Source organism: Hylobates moloch, unplaced genomic scaffold, assembly GCF_009828535.3.
Source record: "Hylobates moloch isolate HMO894 unplaced genomic scaffold, HMol_V3 SCAFFOLD_3, whole genome shotgun sequence".
In the NCBI taxonomy this organism is placed as follows: Eukaryota; Metazoa; Chordata; class Mammalia; order Primates; family Hylobatidae; genus Hylobates; species Hylobates moloch.
This window is the reverse complement of record NW_026652278.1, coordinates 168,198,715-168,220,469: the sequence shown is the minus strand read 5'-3', so window position 1 is coordinate 168,220,469 and position 21,755 is coordinate 168,198,715.

Genomic DNA, 21,755 nt, shown 5'->3' with positions numbered 1-21,755 from the left:
GTCTTTGGTTCTGTTTATATGCTGGATTACATTTATTGATTTGCGTATGTTGAACCAGCCTTGCATCCCAGGGATGAAGCCCACTTGATCATGGTGGATAAGCTTTTTGATGTGCTGCTGGATTCGGTTTGCCAGTGTTTTATTGAGGATTTTTGCATCAATGTTCATCAAGGATATTGGTCTGAAATTCTCTTTTTTGGTTATGTCTCTGCCAGGTTTTGGTATCAGGACGATGCTGGCTTCATAAAATGTGTTAGGGAGGATTCCCTCTTTTTCTATCGATTGGAATAGTTTCAGAAGGAATGGTACCAGTTCCTCCTTGTACCTCTGGTAGAATTCAGCTGTGAATCCATCAGGTCCTGGACTCTTTTTGGTTGGTAAGCTATTGATTATTGCCACAATTTCAGAACCTGTTATTGGTCTATTCAGAGATTCAACTTCTTCCTGGTTTAGTCTTGGGAGGGTGTATTTGTTGAGGAATTTATCCATTTCTTCTAGATTTTCTAGTTTATTTGCATAGAGGTGTTTGTAGTATTCTCTGATGGTAGATTGTATTTCTGTGGGATCGGTGGTGATATCCCCTTTTTCGTTTTTTATTGCATCTATTTGATTCTTCTCTCTTTTCTTCTTTATTAGTCTTGCTAGTGGTCCATCAATTTTGTTGATCTTTTCAAAAAACCAGCTCCTGGATTCATTAATTTTTTGAAGGGTTTTTTGTGTCTCTATTTCCTTCAGTTCTGCTCTGATTTTAGTTATTTCTAGCCTTCTGCTAGCTTTTGACTGTGTTTGCTCTTGCTTTTCTAGTTCTTTTAATTGTGATGTTAGGGTGTCAATTTTGGATCTTTCCTGCTTTCTCTTGTGGGCATTTAGTGCTATAAATTTCCCTCTACACACTGCTTTGAATGTGTCCCAGAGATTCTGGTATGTTGTATCTTTGTTCTCGTTGGTTTCAAAGAACATCTTTATTTCTGCCTTCATTTCATTATGTACCCAATAGTCATTCAGGAGCAGGTTGTTCAGTTTCCATGTAGTTGAGCGGTTTTGAGTGAATTTCTTAATCCTGAGTTCTAGTTTGATTGCACTGTGGTCTGAGAGACAGTTTGTTATAATTTCTGTTCTTTTACATTTGCTGAGGAGAGCTTTACTTCCAACTATGTGGTCAATTTTGGAATAGGTGTGGTGTGGTGCTGAAAAAAATGTATATTCTGTTGACTTGGGGTGGAGAGTTCTGTAGATGTCTATTAGGTCCACTTTATGTAGAGCTGAGTTCAATTCCTGGATATCCTTGTTAACTTTCTGTCTCGTTGATCTGTCTAATGTTGACAGTGGGGTGTTAAAATCTCCCATTATTATTGTGTGGGAGTTTAAGTCCCTTTGTAGGTCACTGAGGACTTGCTTTATGAATCTGGGTGCTCCTGTGTTGGGTGCATATATATTTAGGATAGTTAGCTCTTCTTGTTGAATTGATCCCTTTACCATTATGTAATGGCCTTCTTTGTCTCTTTTGATCTTTGTTGGTTTAAAGTCTATTTTATCAGAGACTAGGATTGCAACCCCTGCCTTTTTTTGTTTTCCAGTTGCTTGATAGATCTTCCTCCATCCCTTTATTTTGAGTCTATGTGTGTCTCTGCACGTGAGATGGGTTTCCTGAATACAGCACACTGATGGGTCCTGACTCCTTATCCAGTTTGCCAGTCTGTGTCTTGTGATTGGAGCATTTAGCCCATTTACATTTAACGTTAATATTGTTATGTGTGAATCTGATCCTGTCATTATGATGTTAGTTGGTTATTTTGCTTGTTAGTTGCTATTGTTTCTTCCTAGCCTCGATGGTCTTTACAATTTGGCATGTTTTTGCAGTGGCTGGTACCAGTTGTTCCTTTCCATGTTTAGTGCTTCCTTCAGGAGCTCTTTTAGGGCAGGCCTGGTAGTGACAAAATCACTCAGTGTTTGCTTGTCTGTAAAGTATTTTATTTCTCCTTCACTTATGAAGCTTAGTTTGGCGGGATAGCAAATTCTGAGTTGAAAATTCTTTTCTTTAAGAATGTTGAATATCGGCCCCCACTCTCTTCTGGCTTGTAGAGTTTCTGCTGAGAGATCAGCTGTTAGTCTGATGGGCTTCCCTTTGTGGGTAACCCGACCTTTCTCTCTGGCTGCCCTTAACATTTTTTCCTTCATTTCAACTTTGGTGAATCTGACAATTATGTGTCTTGGAGTTGCCCTTCTCGAGGAGTATCTTTGTGGCGTTCTCTGTATTTCCTGAATCTGAATGCTGGCCTGCCTTGCTAGATTGGGGAAGTTCTCCTGGATAATATCTTGCAGAGTGTTTTCCAACTTGGTTCCATTCTCCCCATCATTTTCAGGTACACCAATCAGACGTAGGTTTGGTCTTTTCACATAGTCCCAAATTTCTCGGAGGCTTTGTTCATTTCTTTTTATTCTTTTTTCTCTAAACTTCCCTTCTCTCTTCATTTCATTCATTTCATCTTCCATCAGCGATACCCTTTCTTCCAGTTGATCGCATCTGCTACTGAGGCTTCTGCAATCTTCGCGTAGTTCTCGAAACTTGGCTTTCAGCTCCATCAGCTCCTTTAAGCCCTTCTCTCCATTGGTTATTCTAGTTATCCATTCTTCTAATATTTTTTCAAAGTTTTTAACTTCTTTGCTATTGCTTTGAATTTCCTCTCGTAGCTCAGAGTAGTTTGATCGTCTGAAGCCTTCTACTTAAAAATTATCTTCGACAGTTGTTGGACATCCTATTGAAACACCTATGAGGATTTGGCTGCTGATGCCATTAAAATGGTCTTGGTTAAGAAGTAGAATTCTTAGGCTCAGATACTTTTTTTGGTCTCTGAAATGAATCCTAAGTAATGATGAGACTACCTCCAGCAACTCTTTTTTTTCTGTCATTTCTTCTGGTTCTGCTTTTTTTTTTTTTTTTTTTTTTTTTTTGGCTGTTGTTTCTGACAGTGGCCAAGTTTGAATCTAATCTGGCTTCCTCATGAGCATTTCCCTAGTAATGGCTGAGAATGTGGCTACATTGTCTGGCTAATGTACCAGCTCCGTCATGTAGCAATACAGATCTCTTCTCTGGCAGGCAAGAGGTGACAAGGAATCTGCTCCCCAGTCATTTGTGTTGATGCAATATCATGTCACACTGGTAAAGAGACAGCATTTTGAAATCTCAACTGGAGTGATTTTTGTGTTTTGTGTTCACTTTGACTATGAAGTTGTAAAGGCAAATATGAATCTCTGTATGTTTTGTGTTTCTATAATTGAGAAAAAAACTTTTATTTTGCATTATGTGAATTCGAAATATTTCCTAGCTCTGGAATATTTCAATAAATTACACTATAAGACTTCTTAAATTAAACTGCTGTTTTAATTGCTTTGCAGAACTATAGGTTTATAAATATATATATATATATCAAATATAGAGGAACACAAATATTCCTAGAAAAAATATAAACTAAAATGTATATGCTAGCTATAAAAGTAGAAAAATTATTCTCACAAATACTGTCAGCTCAAAAGTAGTTTTTTGTTGTTGTTTTGTAACCGTCTCTCTCTTTTCAGATATATCAATCCATATTTATCTAAACAAAATAAATCCCCGGGCAAATCTCTGGTTTTATCCATGACGTATAAAGCAGGAATACTTTCTATATTTTTTAAAATATAATTTGCTTTTTTAAAATGACAAGACTAAATAATCTGAGCTTATACAACTTCTTATTTACTCACCAGATAAGCTAATGTTACCTCCATACAATGCTTACAATTAGGAAAAATGTAAACTTGTGTTTCATAAAATTTGAATTATGATTCTGAAATTTTCAGTATCAAGAGTAATTATAATATGTCATGTTTCATATTAAATTTCTAAGATGAGATAAATTTACAACTTTGCACTGATAGTGATAGATTTAACTGATGAATAAATTCAGAATACCTGGATAATTTTCAAGTAAGACTGACTATTAAAACATTGGTTACTAAGCATTACACACATGTACACACACATACACACATGTGTATATATGTATATAATCTCATACATTGTATATTTTTCTCATATTTTATATTATAAAATCATTACGCCTCTGGGTTATTTTAACAAGTGTGCTTTTATTTTTTACCTATTTAAATGATGTGACTTGTACATATGTGGCTAAAGGTTGTTAGTATCTGTACTCATAAACTTTGCTGGTCTCTGAAATTCTCACATTTTAGAGACAGTTTTCAGTTGTCAAAATTGTAACAAAATAAGAGTTACTTACTTTGCTTAAAAGTTAAGCTAATGGAGGTGAGTTAGACTATATTAGAAGCTGCACAGAAACACATGTATGCAGAGTAAGGAATGTACTTTTTCACAAAATTTGAATGGAATTAGGAGGTTGTAGAAGATTTGCATACAAATAGGAAACTTCATTCACCTTTATTTACAATAATGACAAACAATGAGTCTGAAAAGACAATAAATTGGGCTAAATTTTAGCAAACGTGCTCAACTTTGATAGAGTTGTTCGTTTAAAGAGTATATGAATACTTAATGTTACAAATCATAATAATGAAAAATTAAAATTTTGTTTTTTCCTTATTGAAATGATAAATTGATGTTAGAACATCCAGTCTGCTCATAACAAAGGATAGTAAAAGTTGATCTGTCTCCTTTCTGCAATCTTTTTAGTTGACAGAAATTTTGTATCTCACCAGAGTAACTTTCTATGCTTTATGCCAACTTTTTAGTATCTTCGATTATTTAAAATAATTGAGTAAAAGTTTCTCACTTCTGAAAGAAAGGAATAACATTTATTATGATGGTGATACTTTCTTATATTTGTAATTTTAGATATTATACTGTTCCTCATATTTATAGGTAATAATCTAAAACCTTTCATTGCTTTCAAAAAATTATATTCTATTATTTTAATCACATTAACCACATTAACTCTTGTAATTTTGTCCCCTAAAATAATTCCTAAATTAAAAAAAGGAAAAAAAAACTCAAGATTTTTTCTACATTTAAGCTGTATTTAAGATTTCCAGGTGGGTCTCTGGAAAACCAAATATTATTTACCATTAAAAGTAATGGCAGAAACCAATTACTTTTGCACCAACCTGATAAAAAAGAGGAGTGCTAGGAATTATTTTTTGGTATGCTCCATGTTTCTACTTAGTTCAACAGCACATTGGCTAATTTATGAAAAGAGCAATCACATTAAAAGGGAAACTCACCCTCTTTTAGATCAATTTTGGTCAGGCAAATTATTATTACTATAAGTATGTTACAGAGGTTGTGGATTTCAGAGGAAGGTCCTGAATATTTAGTAGTAACCTTGTGTTCATAAAATGTTTCTTATTCTTTCCAGAAAACACTAATCAATTTGTTTTGAACCAGCTATTTATTGTACGTATGATAAAGTATTTTCGTGTTCCCTCATTCTTGAGATTTTTGGTTAATGTAATAAATTAAACACAGTCATCAAGTCTTATTATCTATAAGTGGTTTCTGTTCTCTCTCATGCTTTTCAGAGGCTCTGCTAAAAGCTACAGCAGGCTAGACATTTGTTCTGCTACAAAGGTCAGTCTCAGAGCTTCACAGATAGAAGTATGCTAGCGAGTCTTAACTATGAACACTTCAAGGAAAGACTAATAATACTGACTTCTGAGCTGATATAACATAGACAAATGTCAGAGTGTGACACAGGACTGAGTCAACAATTACAGAACTTATTTTTATACAGATGCAGAAGATTTCATAAAAGTAAACTATAGGCCCCAAATCTCTTAGAACAAAAAATCACTGAAGAATGAGAGAACTGAAAAAGAACAGTTAATAATGGTTATTTGTTTGGTATGCTGTTGATGTTATTTTGAAAGCTCTTTTATCCCCTTTGATGATATTTAAGGAAATCAGGAACAAACACTTTTCTGATTTTTTTCACATTCAATGGCACTATGGCAATTTAATTAATAGAACAAGCATCAGTCCCCTGCTTTGAAAATCAGGATCCAATTTAACAAATCAATTGTTCAAATTGTGTTTGAATTTTCTGGAGTGTCATATTTTAGAATAAATTTTATTTACTCAGGTGTACTTTTTGTCTGGAACCAATGACTAGAAAGCTCTCCTAGGCAAATGGTCTGGTACAGCTCTGTAACTAACAGTGTCCCAGCCTTACACGTCAGAGGATAAGTCATTTTCTATCAGGTAAATTACTTAGCTAGAGGAGGAGTTCAAACACATTTATTGATACTGCAGATAAAATTTGTTGAAAATGAATTTCTGGGGTTTGGTCTCATATGCATTTAATATAAGAGCAAATATTAATACTACTACTATGACCTAATAAATCCCTAGAATAATAAAGCATATTAAAAATCCAATCCTCGGTTTCTTTCAAAATCTCTAAATGGAAATTACCTTTCTGGTCTTAGTTATTTAATTAACACTATGTGACTTTTGATTTGCTGACCGCATTACAAAGTATGTCAACTAGCACCTTCCGCTGCACATATGTAAACAAATCAGACTGAAACACAGTGAAACCAGGCAATTTTTTTAATAAAAATAAAAATCTCCCAAAAAAGAACAAGATCACATCCTTTGCAGACACGTGGACGGAGCCAGAAGCCATTATCTTTAGCAAGGTAATGCAGGAGCAAAACACTAAATACAACATGTTCTCACTTGTAAGCGAGAGCTAAATTATGAGCACACATGAGCACAGAGAGGGGAACAACATGCACTGGGGCCTATTGGAGGAGAGAGGGTGGGGGGAGGGACAGGATCAGAAAAAACAACTAATAGGTATTGGGCTTAATACATGGGTGATGAAATAATCTGTACAGTAAATCCCCATGACACAAGTTTACCTATATAACAAACCTGCACATGTATCCCCGAACTTAAAATAAACGTTAAAAAAAATATTTAGAGATTGGTTGAAATCATTAGGAGTGGTACACTAAGGAAAAAGAATCCGAAACTCGGAAATAGGCAAAGGGAGAACTATCATTTTGTGTCATTGCCTAATAAAAGATCCAAATATTATGTCGTTCTTTATAAGTACATATCTTCGTTTTACTTATCATTTACTGTTGATGAAGACATTTTACAACTCTGTAAGGATAAAGATTAACTTGTTGAAAAGAAATAGCCAGGCAACAGATTCTTGTCTGAGAGTGACATAAATGAATTTTGTCTTACAGACATTCAAATGACTTCTGTCCAAGAGAAAAGATCAGAACACAAAGTTATAGCTGCATTGCCCTATTGCGTATTGATCAATTTTATAAGTTTACATTTTTATTCTAGGTTTTTTCTGTCAGTAATTACGTATACTTCTGTATATCCTACACTGTTTTGAAACAACTTCATCATCTTGCTATCTCCCTCTGTAAAGAGTTAAACACATTTCGACAAGAGATAATTTAAAAATAAATATTAATGCTGAAGAAGGCTGTTTGTTGATTCAGTGCTTTAAATAGCAATCTAAACTCTAAGTGCAGTTAGAAATGTAAAAGTTGTTTAATTAACTAAACCTTTAAAATGAGACCAAGTATTTCTCAAAAGTCTTTAAAGCAAAGGTTAAAATTTGATATGCTTAAACATTTTTTAAAATCACTGGCTGAACTTAAAATCTAAACAAGAATTGTTAAGTTTTTGTATCATATTGGTAGCTTTGTCAATAAGAGGGCATTATTAGCAGACCAAAAGAGACCGCAAACAAGACTCAGCCATTGGTACAGATCGAGAATTTGTTCAGTTAATTTTGCTATAAAATTCTTTAAACATCTTTACGTTGTTGAACGTCTACTTTTCTCACCATCTCCTGCCATATGCCTTTGTCTCTCAAATGACCAACACTATCTCTGCGGCGGTACATTACATCTGTCTCCAAACACCGTCGTAAATCATCATACAACACCCAGCATGTAGTCTAACAACCTTTATCTTAAACTCACCAGTGAGCCTGCTATACCAGGCATCATGCCAAACCTTATATATCAAGTAGTTCATAGAAGAAGCAACTCAGAAGGAGTCACAAAGGGGATGTAATAAAAACCCCGTTAATCCTACACTCTGTCAGAACTGCCCTTTTCTGGTGCTCTCACACGGTTTTCTTAGATCATGGTGGGGCCAGCTGTTGCTCCTGACCACAGAGAGAACTAGTTACCAAAAAGAGACCCCTGACCTTTTCTCAAAATGCCAAGCTATGTGGACATAACTGTTCCATGTAAATGTAAAAGAGTATCTCTGGCCGGATGTGGTGGCTCACACCTGTAAAATTCCATCACACCTGTAATCCCTCACCCTTTGGGAGGCCAAGGCAGGAACATTGCTTGAGCACAGAAACTCAAGACCAGCTGGGGCAGCATAGTGAGACTCTGTCTCTACAAAAAAAATATGGTCCCAGCTACTTGGTAGGGATGAGACAGGAGGATCACTTGAGCCCAGGAGGCAGAAGCTGCAGTAAGCCATGATTGCACCACTCCAGCCTGGGTAACAGAGAGAAACTCTGTCTTTAAAAACATACAAACAAAAAAAAAATCTCTAAAGTCAGAGGAATAAGGAAACTCCTGCTAAGCTCCAAGCTATCAAAGACCTACAGACCTTAGGCACTTAGTATATATCCTTCCATGAATGAAAATTTACCATATTCAGAAAATACAAACCTGGACTTTCCATCCCCTCGTTCCCCTGATTTGGAACTGACAGACCAACTGTCCTGGGTCCCCACGCTGAATTTTCCTCTCTGAGCCATAATTCTCTGCCTTCAGCCCCCCTTTTCTGTATCCCGATTTTCCCTTTCTTCTATCCCCAGGATGTAATACTCATTTTCTGTCTCTTTCTTGCCATCAGTAACTCATTAAGGCACTCATATCTGAGCTGTATACATCCTTCTCCACTTCTTCCTGTATGCATTATAACAGTAAATTGTAATCTTAATCTCAAATTTAGGTCTTGCGGTGTTTTTCTTTTTCCTTCAATACCACCACATTTTTCAATGAGAGACATTTTCACATTTTGAAGGGCGTTTTTTTATCAGTTTGTTTTGTTTTGAATCCTCTTTCTTTCCTCAGTACTCTGTAATTTGCAACAGGCTCACAGAATTGAGTGGAAGACCCTGAAGACAGATAATAGTCAGTCATAAGATCCCAGCCCACACATCCTGCTTAGTATTTATTTCATTCTAGTGGTAACTCCTTTGAGGTCAGAGGCCATGTATTCCATTATTTTTATATCTTACAGACCGCCTAACTTAGAGATTGTCACACGCTAGACAAATACAAAGCATACCATCAATGAATAATTGATTGATTCTGATGCCCTAATACACATCCATATTTGCTTCCGGGAAGTAGTTTAGTTGTTCAAGGATCAAGTTCTAGAATGAATAATTAATCATTTATCAAATGCCTCCAAAAGGCAAGGTCAAATGTGATAGAAAGGATGAAAGCCATTAGGAGATTGTTGATATGCACACTAATCCATTTCAGAAGTGTCAGTTTGCATTTGTTGGTGGTTAGTCTATGGAGCACTGAAGATTGCAGCTTTATCAGAAGATGCACTTTTCAACACCTCATGACTAGAAACTAGATATGAATTGAGCCCCATATACTATGTGAAATTCTTCCTCTACTGATTTCCTGAAGGATATTTTCTTGTTACTTACCTATTTAAGGTGATTACATATTTCCCATCTATAGAAGAGTCTGCTAGTGTTCTCTCAGTTATCTATTCTCCCCTTCTTCCAAGCCGATAGAAATTTTAGCTGAGTACAAAACTGGCCAGAATAGTGCAACATTATCCATTCACCTTTGTAATCAGGTATATTACCATGAGTAAGTTACGTAAATGACATGTGAATGCAAAGGAAATATACATCTTCTGACTTGTGTTCTTAAATCTAAGGGTTGTTCTTTTCGTCCTCTCTGCTGGCTGAAATGCACTTTGCCAACTTGGACAACGCTTGAAGAGAAAAATCACAGAAATAATGGGGCAGTAAAATAGAAGACGACTGGTCCCTGCATGCATTTCTCTAACAGAGCAATTATACTGGCCTTGCATTTACTATCTGTGAAGTGTTACATCAAACAAAAAATAAACAGAAAAAAAATCTTTTGTGTAAGCCACTATTGAAATGAGTGCCTCTTGCAAGCAGACAGATGTACACTCCAGCAAATTATGGGCACATGGATTTTTAAGACCATCAGGATGGCTACTGAATCCAGTGATCATTTATGATAAATGAGAGGCAGCTCTAATGATTGACCCTAGACTTGCCATTTTCCTATACCTGATGGTGAGTTCAGTCTAAAAATATACATTTTTTGTACAGTCATTGTTCTTATTAAAAATTAGTCAAAATCTAGCTCCTTCAGTATAAAGTATCTTTAAACCCTTGATAAACTGTATCATGAACAATAAATACTCCTGGTTCTATTCAGCATAATGAAATAGAAATTTATTTATTTATGAAGCATTTGCTGCTGTCAATTTACATACACTTAATTTACTCATACCTGATGAGCTCTTCGTGTTCATTTTGGTCAAAGATCTCACGGTGTTTTTGTGGGGAGCTTGACAAATCATGCAGGAATATCAGAAGCAATATCTGTATCATTCTAGAAATTGCACAACCTAATCGTTTAAATGGCATTTACTAGATGCATGTTACTTCTGGGATCAAATCTGCCCTCTCCCATATGCTGCTTGGTGGAATCATCATTCAGGAGAACTGAGTGCTACCAGAAGATAGTTCCACAATGAGGCCACCTGACTGAAAATGAATTCAGCTTATTTCTTCCTCTGTTCCAGTTGGCTGATTTCCTCCGTTCACTGCTTTCCAAGTCAGCCTCGAGAAAGAAGGGGAAAAGCATTTGCCGAATGTAATTAAGGCCGTATCATGGTGACTTTGAATATTTAAAAAAAAATTACTTGTTTCGGACCATCTTAAACTTTTAAAAAAATTAATTTAGCCACCCTGATTTAAAAACAACTCTACCAGTCATTTCACTAACAGGTCTGATCATAAATTTGATTCTAATGTCTTTATGACCCCAGAAAGCAGAGAGGAATTGAGCCGCCTTAATTGGCTGAAACACCGCTGAAATGTAATGTGGGTGATTTAATCAGCCTGTGGCACTAATGGAGTTAAGCACTTTGTCCACTAGGAAACTGTGAGCTTTCCATGAGTTTCTAAGTGGCTGCTTATTGCCCTATGTTAGGCATTTTCCTTTGTAGTTTGCATGTGGCCCCCTTTTTCTCCCTCTGAGAGGGGAAAAAGTCTGTGGAGCATATATTTTAAAAACGGAGCAGTGGCAATTTTTAAATCAACACTGTAAGATTGGGGGAAAAATAAATTGCATGTTATCCCTTCTTGTAGAACACTTTCCAGGCCAGCCTGTTTGCGTTTCCCTACACCACTTGTTGTTGTTTACCAAATTGAGCCCACTTTGCACCAATTTCGTTGAATAATAAATGTAAGCTAGTCATTGGCCATCATAAAGGGGTAGGTAGCAGGGAAGCCAAAAAAAATTTTTTTTTTTTTTTTTTTGAGACGCAGTCTCACACTGTCTCCCAGGCTGCAGTGCAGTAGCATGATCTCGGCTCACTGCAACCTCTGCCTCCCAGGTTCAAGCGATTCTCCTGCCTCAGCCTCCCAAGTAGCTGGGGTTACAGGCGCACGGGGTTTCACTATGTTGGCCAGGCCGATCTCGAATGCCTGACCTCATGATCCACCCACCTCAGCCTCCCAAAGTGCTGGGATTACGGGTGTAAGCCACCTCACCTGGCCAAAAAAAAAACTTTTTTTGAAGTATCATGCATTATCTGTGTTACTGAAAGTGTGTGGGATATTCTCACTATTAAGAGGTGGTATTTCCTGGTGGTCTCTAGATCCAGAGTGTCTCTGTTTACACCCTTGTCAGCTCAGTTCCCTTCTGTGACCCTTCTTAGCTGCATCCCTTTGGGCAAATAACTGAATCTGGGAATATCCTTAAATCCGACCTTGGATTCACAGCATAATCTAAACATCCAGTTCTGTGTCACAGCGGCTCCCCTGCTTAACTCTCAGCACTCCTGTCCCACCTAGTTGCAGCCTGCACTCCTTCCCAGCAGCCGGTGAATCCCACCAAGGTGACCCATCTCCTCCCAGGATGGCGCCTCAAACATGGTGACTTTATTCTCATAGCCCCTTTTCTTCCTAACATCCATGTGGGGGAATGCATTCTAATGCATTACTTCCCTTGGCAATTACACTTGGGCAATATAAAGCAAAATATTTTTCTGCCCAGTCTTTCGGACCAGCACAACTTGATCTCTGATTAAGTGTATATCTTAAACCACAGTACTCTTTAGTGGATCTGTTTTATTTTTCCTTTATGAAAAGCAACAACCATAACTGTATTCTATGGAAAAATTTCCACAAAAACACTGCTTTACCTTCTTCTATCCCCAAATTTTGATAAATAAAGCCTATTTTAATAAAGGTCTTCAATATTCATGTTAATTATTTACTTTTTTTTAAGGTTTTCTTTTTTCTTTTTACTTTAGGTTCCGGGACAAATGTGCAGAATGTGCAGGTTTGTTACATAGGTATACATGTGCCATGGTGGTTTGCTGCACCCATCAACCTATCGTCTAGGTTTTAAGCCCAGCATGCATTAGGTATTTCTCCTAATGCTATTCCTCCCCTTCCCCCCAACCCCCTGACAGGCCCCAGTGTGTGTGATGTTCCCCTCCCTGTGTCCATGTGTTCTCACTGTTCAACTCCCATTTATGAGTGAGAACATGTGGTGTTCGGTTTTCTGTCCCTGTGTTAGTTTGGCAAGAGTGATGGCTTCTAGCTTCATCCATGTCCCTGCAAAGGACATGATCTCATTCTTTTTCTATGGCTGCATAGTGTTCCATGGTGTATATGTGCCACATATTCTTTATCCAGTCTATCATTGGTAGGCATGTGGGTTGATTCCAAGTCTTTGCTATTGTAGTGCTGCAATAAACATATGTGTGCATGTGTCTTTATGGTAGAATGATTTATAATCTTTTGGGTATATACCCAGTTGGTGGGAGTGTAAATTAGTTCAACCATGTTAATTATTATTATATGTGCTCAAAATTAGCTGTCAAACTGCAGTAAAATTACGACTAATTTTACTTGTCAAAACACCTAACAATTTTATTGTCATTCTATATGAAGTATTGCTATTTTAAGTGAGAACTACTAATGTATGTTTTTTTTTTAAATGAAGGGCGATGACATATCCTGGCTAAGATAGGAATGGCAATTTCTACTCAGTTGGTCCTGCTGCCCACGTTGAGACGTTTGCTGAGTCTGGGTAAAGAAGGATGCAGCAAGGCAGAGTGATGTGGCTATTTGGTGGTATCTGTCCCAGGTGGGGCACAGGATGGTGGTGGATAAAATGGTGCCAGAGAATAGGATAGATAATACAAGAGGTACACTTGGGGAGGATGCTGGAAAAATTGTAGAAAAACAAATGTAAAATATAGATAAATTTTAGATTTCCATGTCTGAGGGAAGCAGAGAAGAATGAACAAAGTGTGAATAAACAGATTAAGCCAAGTGAACTATGACACTTAAACTTTTTATTTTGTCACTTCATGAAACATGAAGTTAGCTGTATTTATTTTTTAATTGCCCTTTCCATTATGTAGAAGTTAGTAACTTTTTTATGTTTTCTAGCCAATACCATTTGCCTACTGTTGTCATATAGAAATTTTCTGTGAATATCATTTATGTTATATAGCTGGTAAAATTTAGCAAGAATTTACTTTATACCAGTAATATTGCTAAGTGTTTACTGTTGCTAAGTATTATTGTATTGAATCTTTACAAGAGCCTCCTAATGTAGGTACTGTTATAATTCCCATTTTTTGAATGAGGAAACAAAAACTTTGATAAATTAATTGACTTGGAAATGTCACAGAGTCAGTAATAGCAAAACTAGGACTCAAATCCAGTAATACAGTTTTTTTTCAATGCCCAAACATTTAACCACCTGGTAAAATATCTATTTATATATTCTCAATGAGAGAGACTTGATTTATATTTTTATTCAGACAATAAATATTATATAAACAGTCAAGTGTAAAGTGTTTGGATCCTTTTGATAATATGTAATTTTCATTATTTACTTCAGTCAATATATGTGTAGGCATCGCATGTAATTTTGTATATACTGACTTCAGTTATTTATAGAAAGATGATAGCTTAATCCAGTCCACAAATATCATTCATAGTGGTGAATTACAACTTGCTTTTCATTAACAAAATGAAGAAATATCATTAATATCCTAGATTAAAAATTAATGTTAAAACGATATTTTTAAATGATGAAATAACATAATAGCATGTAGGCATACATATTTTCTGCAAATAAAATATTGCAAAGGAACATGCCACTGTTTACCAAAGAAGCTAGTAATGTGAGAAGCCAATTTTCATTTCTATATATTGGCAATGTTTCTTTTCTAATATATTTATATTATTTTCCTAAATTACTTCTAGGACTGATACTATTTTACTGATGCTGTAGGAATTGAACACCTATATTTCTTCTTCATGCATATTGAAATCAAGGGAATTGCTTTCATTATGTAATTTAAAAATAATTCTGAATACTAAAACAGCATTTAGAGTAGTTTAGCTCACTTCAGCAAATGATATGAAAGATATACAATACTATCGGCACTGCACAGTTCTGGAAAATTCCGTGATTACCAATCAAACTAGGAAAATCATGCTATTTTCTCTTATAAAAATTTACATTACTGGATTTATAGATGAACACAGTATGAAGAGTCTAAATTTCAGCCCCATCTTGGATTCTAATTTGCAACGTAGCTTTTGACCAATAATTTAACCTTAGTTTTTCAGCCTCATTTTATGACCTCTAAGGTCATTTCTAATTAAAAATTGTGGTGACATTATAAAATAATTGGTGAGAAGATTCTCATTAATTTTTAAATGTGATTGCTATTCTGTTTTTTAATGCAAATATTAAAACCAATGTAGTTAAGAGTCTGCGAAATACTTTACAGAAGTATCTGAAAAAGTTGAAAACTGTAAATATAAATGCCAAGTTTAATTGCTCCAATTTTTTTTCTGTAAAGGAAATGCTCCATTATATCTGCTCAACTCGAATTTAATGTAATTAATTAAATATTATGCTTCTTTTTAAACTAATTCCCATTGAATTTTATATGAGACAATTGACAAAAATAATGATGTTAACACTTCTTTGATTCCTTTCCTAATTAAATCTATTTTGATTTTGATGCAATGGCTATTTTAACAATCAACACAAAATATTAACAGCACTGTGTTCATTGGATTATGTACTAATTTACTGAAATTGTGTGAAACAAAATGAAGCAAACATTTTTTAAAAAGCATTTCTTTCACAGTTCAAGTCTCGTGTAAATAGAATCAAAAGTAAAGTGTTAGAACATTTAAATTTGACTTTTAGACCCTTTTGAGGAAGTACATTCATTTTTTTCAAAAGAACGTTAAATTTCACTAAAAAAACCTACTGTGGCAAAAATACTATTTCTCAATATATGTGATTTAGAGGCTTGCAGGAGAAGGATGTATCCCCTGAATATAGCTGATCTTCAGGATGTATTTCTTCTATAGTTATTTTGTATCATATGGACATTCTCCTATTTGCTTCTTATTGATAGTCACTCATATTTAGAATTAAAAAGAGCCACATTCTTTATTTTTTCATTAAAGCTAGTAATTTCCCTTCTTCTTGACTTTTTTTTTTGAAAGAATTAATGTGGATTTTATTTGCTTTTTTTATTCCTAGGGAACTGATTCTAGCTTATGGAGAAAATGTTGGTAACAGTGTACAAATTAAATTCAAGTTATCTATAATCCTCCAATAGTAAAGTTTAGTAAATCTTTTCATATTTTGTTTATACTACTTCTGGCTAATAATTATTAAATAGGCACATTTTCATATTCTCCATATTCTCTTAAAGTATTTTATAGACATAATTTTAAAGACTACAGAACCAAGGAGAAGACACAGCTGAAATTTCTCAACCATTCACCTCTTTTGGACTTTCATATTGCTTTCCATTACTTACAATGATATATGTAGCAACGACGAATACCTTTTAGGACAAACAGATTTTTTTATGTTTATGTTTACAGGTTTTTTATGCTTGTTATTATTCATGAAATCTGTATTTTTTAAAGACACATTTCTAGAAATAGAGTTACAAAGTCACAAGATACGCATTTTAAGAAGAGTTATATATAATTTGTCAAATTTGCTTTATTAATATGGAGTCTTCACCAGTCTATGAGGGTATCAACCAAACAATACCTTTCAGAGTTTAAAGAGCTTTCTGTTTTCATAGGTAAAATGTGGAATCTCATTGTTTTCATTTGGATTTTTCCCTTTCATTTAAAGTCACCAGCTGCAGTAGCCCCAAAAGGAATCAACCTGTCCTTTGAAGTTTGAAGCCAGGCATTGACTTCTCTCTAGCTGTGAAACTCCAAGGTGGCATTTTCTTCCAAGAGAAAGTTATTTTGTTTACATCAAAAATCTGTTGTTTGGTGCAGCCACCTTCATCAATGATCTTATCTAGATCTTCTGAATAACTTGCTACAGCTTCTCCATCAGCACTTGCTGCTTCACCTTGCACTTTTAGATTATGGAGAAATCTTCTTTCCCTAAACGTCATGAGGCAAACTCTGTTAGCTTCAGACTTTTCTTCTGCAGCTTCCTGACCTCTCTCAGGCTTCACAGAATTGAAGAGAGTTAGGGCCTTGCTGTGGATTAGGTTTTGGCTTAAGGGAATGCTGTGGCTGGCTCGATCTTCTATCTGGACCATTCAAACTCTCTTCATATTAGCAAAAAGGCAGTTTTGCTTTCATATCATTCATGTGTTCACTGGAGTATCACTTTTAATATCCTTCAAGAAATTTTATTTGGATTCACAATTTGACTAACTGGCCCAAGAGGCCTAGCTTCCTGCCTATCTCAGCTTTGGATATGCCTTTCTCCCCAGGCTTAATCCTTTCTAGGTTTGAATTAAAGTTAGAAATGTGTGACTCTTCCTTTCACTTGAACACCTAGAAGCCATTGTAGCATTATTAATTGCCTTAATTTCAATATTGTTGTCTTGGGGAATAGGGAGACCCAAGGAGTGGCAGGGAGACAGGGAAACTCCAGTCAGCAGAATAGTCAGACCACACACATTTATTAAGTTCGCTGTTCTATATGGACACATTTAGAGGTGCTCCAAAACAATTGCAATAGTAATATCGAAAATCACTAAACATAGATCACCATGAGTGATATAATAATACTGAAAATGTTTGAAATATTGTGAGAATTACCACAATGTGACACAGAAACACAAAATGAGCACATGCCATTGGAAAAAATCGAGTCAATAGACTTGCTTAACACAGGTTAGCCACAAACTTTCAATTCGTATAAAACACAGTGTCTCCTAGCACAATAAAGTGAAGTGCAATAAGATGAGGTATGTCTGAACATCTCAGATTTGCTAAGGGGGTTCTCTTTAATGGAGCCTTTATTCTTAAACATCAGATGAAAAGCAGCTACTGTTTGGACAATTGCAGAATAAAAAGAAAGAAAGAATAGCAGAGGGAAAGAAAGTAGAGGGAAAGTACATGGGCTTCTAAATATTCCATTTGAAAGAGGTGCTTGCCAATTCTTTTCATATTCGTTTACAAGGCAAACAATGTACTTAACTTTAAGGAGATGGGAAAGGCCAAGACTCATTTGTGCACTGAAGGAGAACTGGGGATATTAGGTGGAGTATTAATGACTATTATAATCTGACTTTCTTATCACCAAATACTGTATGTTCTCTTTCCTACCTGTGGAATGTATTCACACTCTCTGTGACAGACAATCCAAAAATTCCATTCAATCACTGGGTCCAACTCAAAGTTTAAGAGCTTGAGTGGGGCCTAGCATTTTCATCATCTACTTTGCATATAGCCCTTCTCATCTAGAAATCTATGAATTGAAAAATAAAAAAATAGAAATTAGATAACCTGCACATTCAATATGAAATGATGAAACTAGGGCTGATGCAACCACAATGAACACTCCAACTTGGAAAAATATGGTATGGGGATCATAGCAATTCCGACATTCCACTTGAGGTTGCGGAGATGGGCCATCACTTTGGTGGGGACTCATATTTCTTCAGTAACTTCACACTCATTTTCCTGGGAGGGACTCAGTCTATAATTGTCCATATTCCTTTACTTTCTGCCTATTGAGATATGTTTCATTTTTCATTGTTTTTCTTATCTACACTATATGAGCATTAGAGAATACTTTCTCTTTGAGGTGAGCAGTTTTCTCCGTCTGCTTTCCTACTGTTGAAGGTTGGAGGTTCAACATCATTTGAATTCTCAAGGAGTTATAAATATTCTTAGTTGTAGCTTGTGAGCTACTTATTAATTTATATAGTAGTGCAATTCTATTAAAACTCACTTGACTTCTTCTTTATTTTATTTCACTGATTTCCCTGTGCTAAAAGCTACATCCAAAGCTTTTTCTAGACACAATTCTTAAAGTTACTACATTTATTGCTTTCTTTCCCTCATGCCTTTTATCACAACTTAATTGGAGGTGGCTTGACTTTTTAAGATTTGGATTTGAGAGTCCCATATTGAGTCTTTCTCTACATTACCTCTTTCATTGAAAGGATTTACTAGGTTTCTTAATTTGGTTTCTGCTCCGAAACATCTTAATTCATTTAGATATTTTAATGATGGGTCTATTAATTTTAGCATTGATTAAATATTTGCCACAAGTCTGAATTTTAAATGGCTTTGACTTTTAAACTTTTCCATTTCATAATTTATCATTTGGGGTTAAAGAATCCTTACCCCTTCTAGCCAGGCAAATCTCTAAATTTCTGTACTTTATTCTTCTTTATTTATTTTATTAAACCAACCTCTTCTTTCTTAGATTCCCTCTTTTTATACTGCCTTATCCAATGCAGTCCTGTCAATCAATACACAGAAATAACATTCTACTTTGCAACCTCCTTCTCTACAGCTGCAATCCTTTAGGTATATTGTCTGCTTCACAAATGAATGAAGGCAGCAAACAAATCTTCTGCCATATGGATCACTGCATTCCATTTTGCAACATCTGTTTATTCCCTGCTTTCCAATTTAGGAGTAAGACAAGGTCACATTTTCTTTAGCAGCACCCCTTTAATGGTATCAGTCAAGACAGTCCAGGTTATGCTGTAGCACCAAAGAAACCCCAGAAAGCCATATTTCTTGTTCTTGATTTATGCATATCTTGGGTTGGCTGGGGTCTCCATTCTACTCCATGTCTTCCCACAGGGCGCAGAAAGATGGAGGGGCTATATCTGAAGCCTTGTAAGGCACTAAAGTAGGAGGAAGGAGGCTCTAGAAAATTCCCCTTTAGCTCTTAAAACCTCTGTCTAGAGGTGGTACACATCACTTTTCTCATGGTTCATTGACCAAAACATGTCATATAGTCACATGTAACTTTAAAGTGGTAGAAAAGGATAATTCTACCATGTACTTGGAGACTTAAATGACTACCAGAATAACAATTTCAATAATTACTGGTTTTAAAGTACTTTTAAACTTGTTATTGTATTTTATTTACTACTATCTCCTAATATTCAATGCTAAGTAAATGCTCTAATATACATGAATAATTACACAAATTTATGGGTGATATTTAGCAATTTTATCACTCAAACTAAGACAGAACATTTAGACTATGTTTGAAATTGCCTTTCTGTTCAGGAGGTTGTTAAATATTCAAATATAGGTGGAAACTGTTTACTTAGTTTTTTTTAATTGTAAAGATTTTCACCTGTTTTGTAATATTGACAATGCTGCAGAAGAATTAGAAAGCAATATCTTAACTACTGTTTAGCTTTCAAATTTTATGCATTGCATATTCAACAGCTCTTCGCTGATTTTTAGTGGCAGTGTGCTCTTCACTACTAAGTAACGGCAGCCTGCTTGGAAAAGTCTTATGTTATAAACTAAATAGTTATGCTCTCATAGTTTAAAATAGTCACCCTATATTTGCATTCATTCCCTGACCCCTGCTGTCTCACTTGTTGAGAAAGAAGGACACAATTAGAGTCTTAAGAAATTCTTAAACTTAAGTGTTTCTGGGTGACAGATTAGCAGGAGGAAGTATAGTTTAGACGTATCTCCTGTTTTGTTAGTTTACATGCAAACAGCATCCAATGAAATCATTTGACATATTCTCTTAAAGAGGGCACTGGGGACCTTTCATAACCCTGTCTTCAAGTACCACCTGTCTAGTCAGTAAAACATTTTATTGCTTATTCTGATACATGGGTGCACTGAGGCTCTGTGCCCAGCATTATTTAGTACTATTTTCATACATTCATAGGAACATAGTTTAATGGGCATTATGATATACGGTTAAGTGGTCTAGGTGACACCTGATAGTAATCTTTGAGTCAATAAAGGGAACAGCGGTTTAAGAAAAGAACGAGCAAACACTAGCTGTAGTGTTATGAAAGATTTAAAAGCAAGGCACACGTTTTCTGGTCCAGGAGCTTGTTCACTAAGCAATAAAGCCTGTTCTCAACCCTACTGTAAAGATTTGCCTATGGACTATAGTGGAGCAATTTGTTTAAGCAGCTGATACAACACTATCATTTAAGAATGATTTTCCAAGGTTATGTTTCTTGAATATTACCAGAGAAATAAATTGAAAAATGAATATTCCTGGTGGAGAATAAAAGTATCTCTGCCACATTGCTGTTTCTCACAGAGGACTTTCTCCTGATCAATTGTCTCATTAAGAAAATAGTAGCCCACATTAAATGATGCCTATTAACATGATCATTCATGTCGTCTTTCATTTTGAATAGCATCTTTTCCAACTTTAATTTTTCAGCTTCTCAGAACTGGTCTAAATTGAGTTCCGAAACATTTCTATCAATTTCTTAATAAAATGCAAGAGAAAACTCTGAAGAACAATGGTTTTAATCCAACTCTTCACTGATATATTAAGATTTGTGTTTTATAACTTTATTCATAAAATAATTTTTCTCTGATATTGTTTATATTCTTTACTTTTTAGAGTTTTAACTTTTTCACTCATGAAATATAATATGGATGTATTAATTATGGAACTCATGTAAAAATATCTTTTGAAATAAAGATAATGGATATTAGTATTTTATAGCAAGTCAATTAGTGGAAGTTTGTCATTTAGTGCAAAACTGATTACCAAATAAGGAAACAGAATTTAAAAAAACAACAAAAGTGTTCTCATTGTTCAATTCCCACCTATGAGTGAGAACATGTGGTGTTGGGTTTTCTGTTCTTGTGATAGTTTGCTCAGAATGATGGTTTCCAGCTTCATCCATGTCCCTACAAAGGACATGAACTCATCCTTTTTTATGGCTGCATAGTATTCCATGGTGTATATGTGCCACGTTTCCTTAATCCAGTCCATCATTGATGGACATTGGGGTTGGTTCCAAGTCTTTGCTATTGTGAATAGTGCCGCAATAAACATACGTGTGCTTGGACACAGGGAGGGGAACATCACACACCAGGGCTTGTGGTGGGGTGGGAGGATGGGGGAGGGATAGTATTAGGAGAAATACCTAATGTAAATGACTAGCTAATGCGTGCAGCAAACCAACACAGCAGAAAAAAAAAAAAAAAAATATATATATA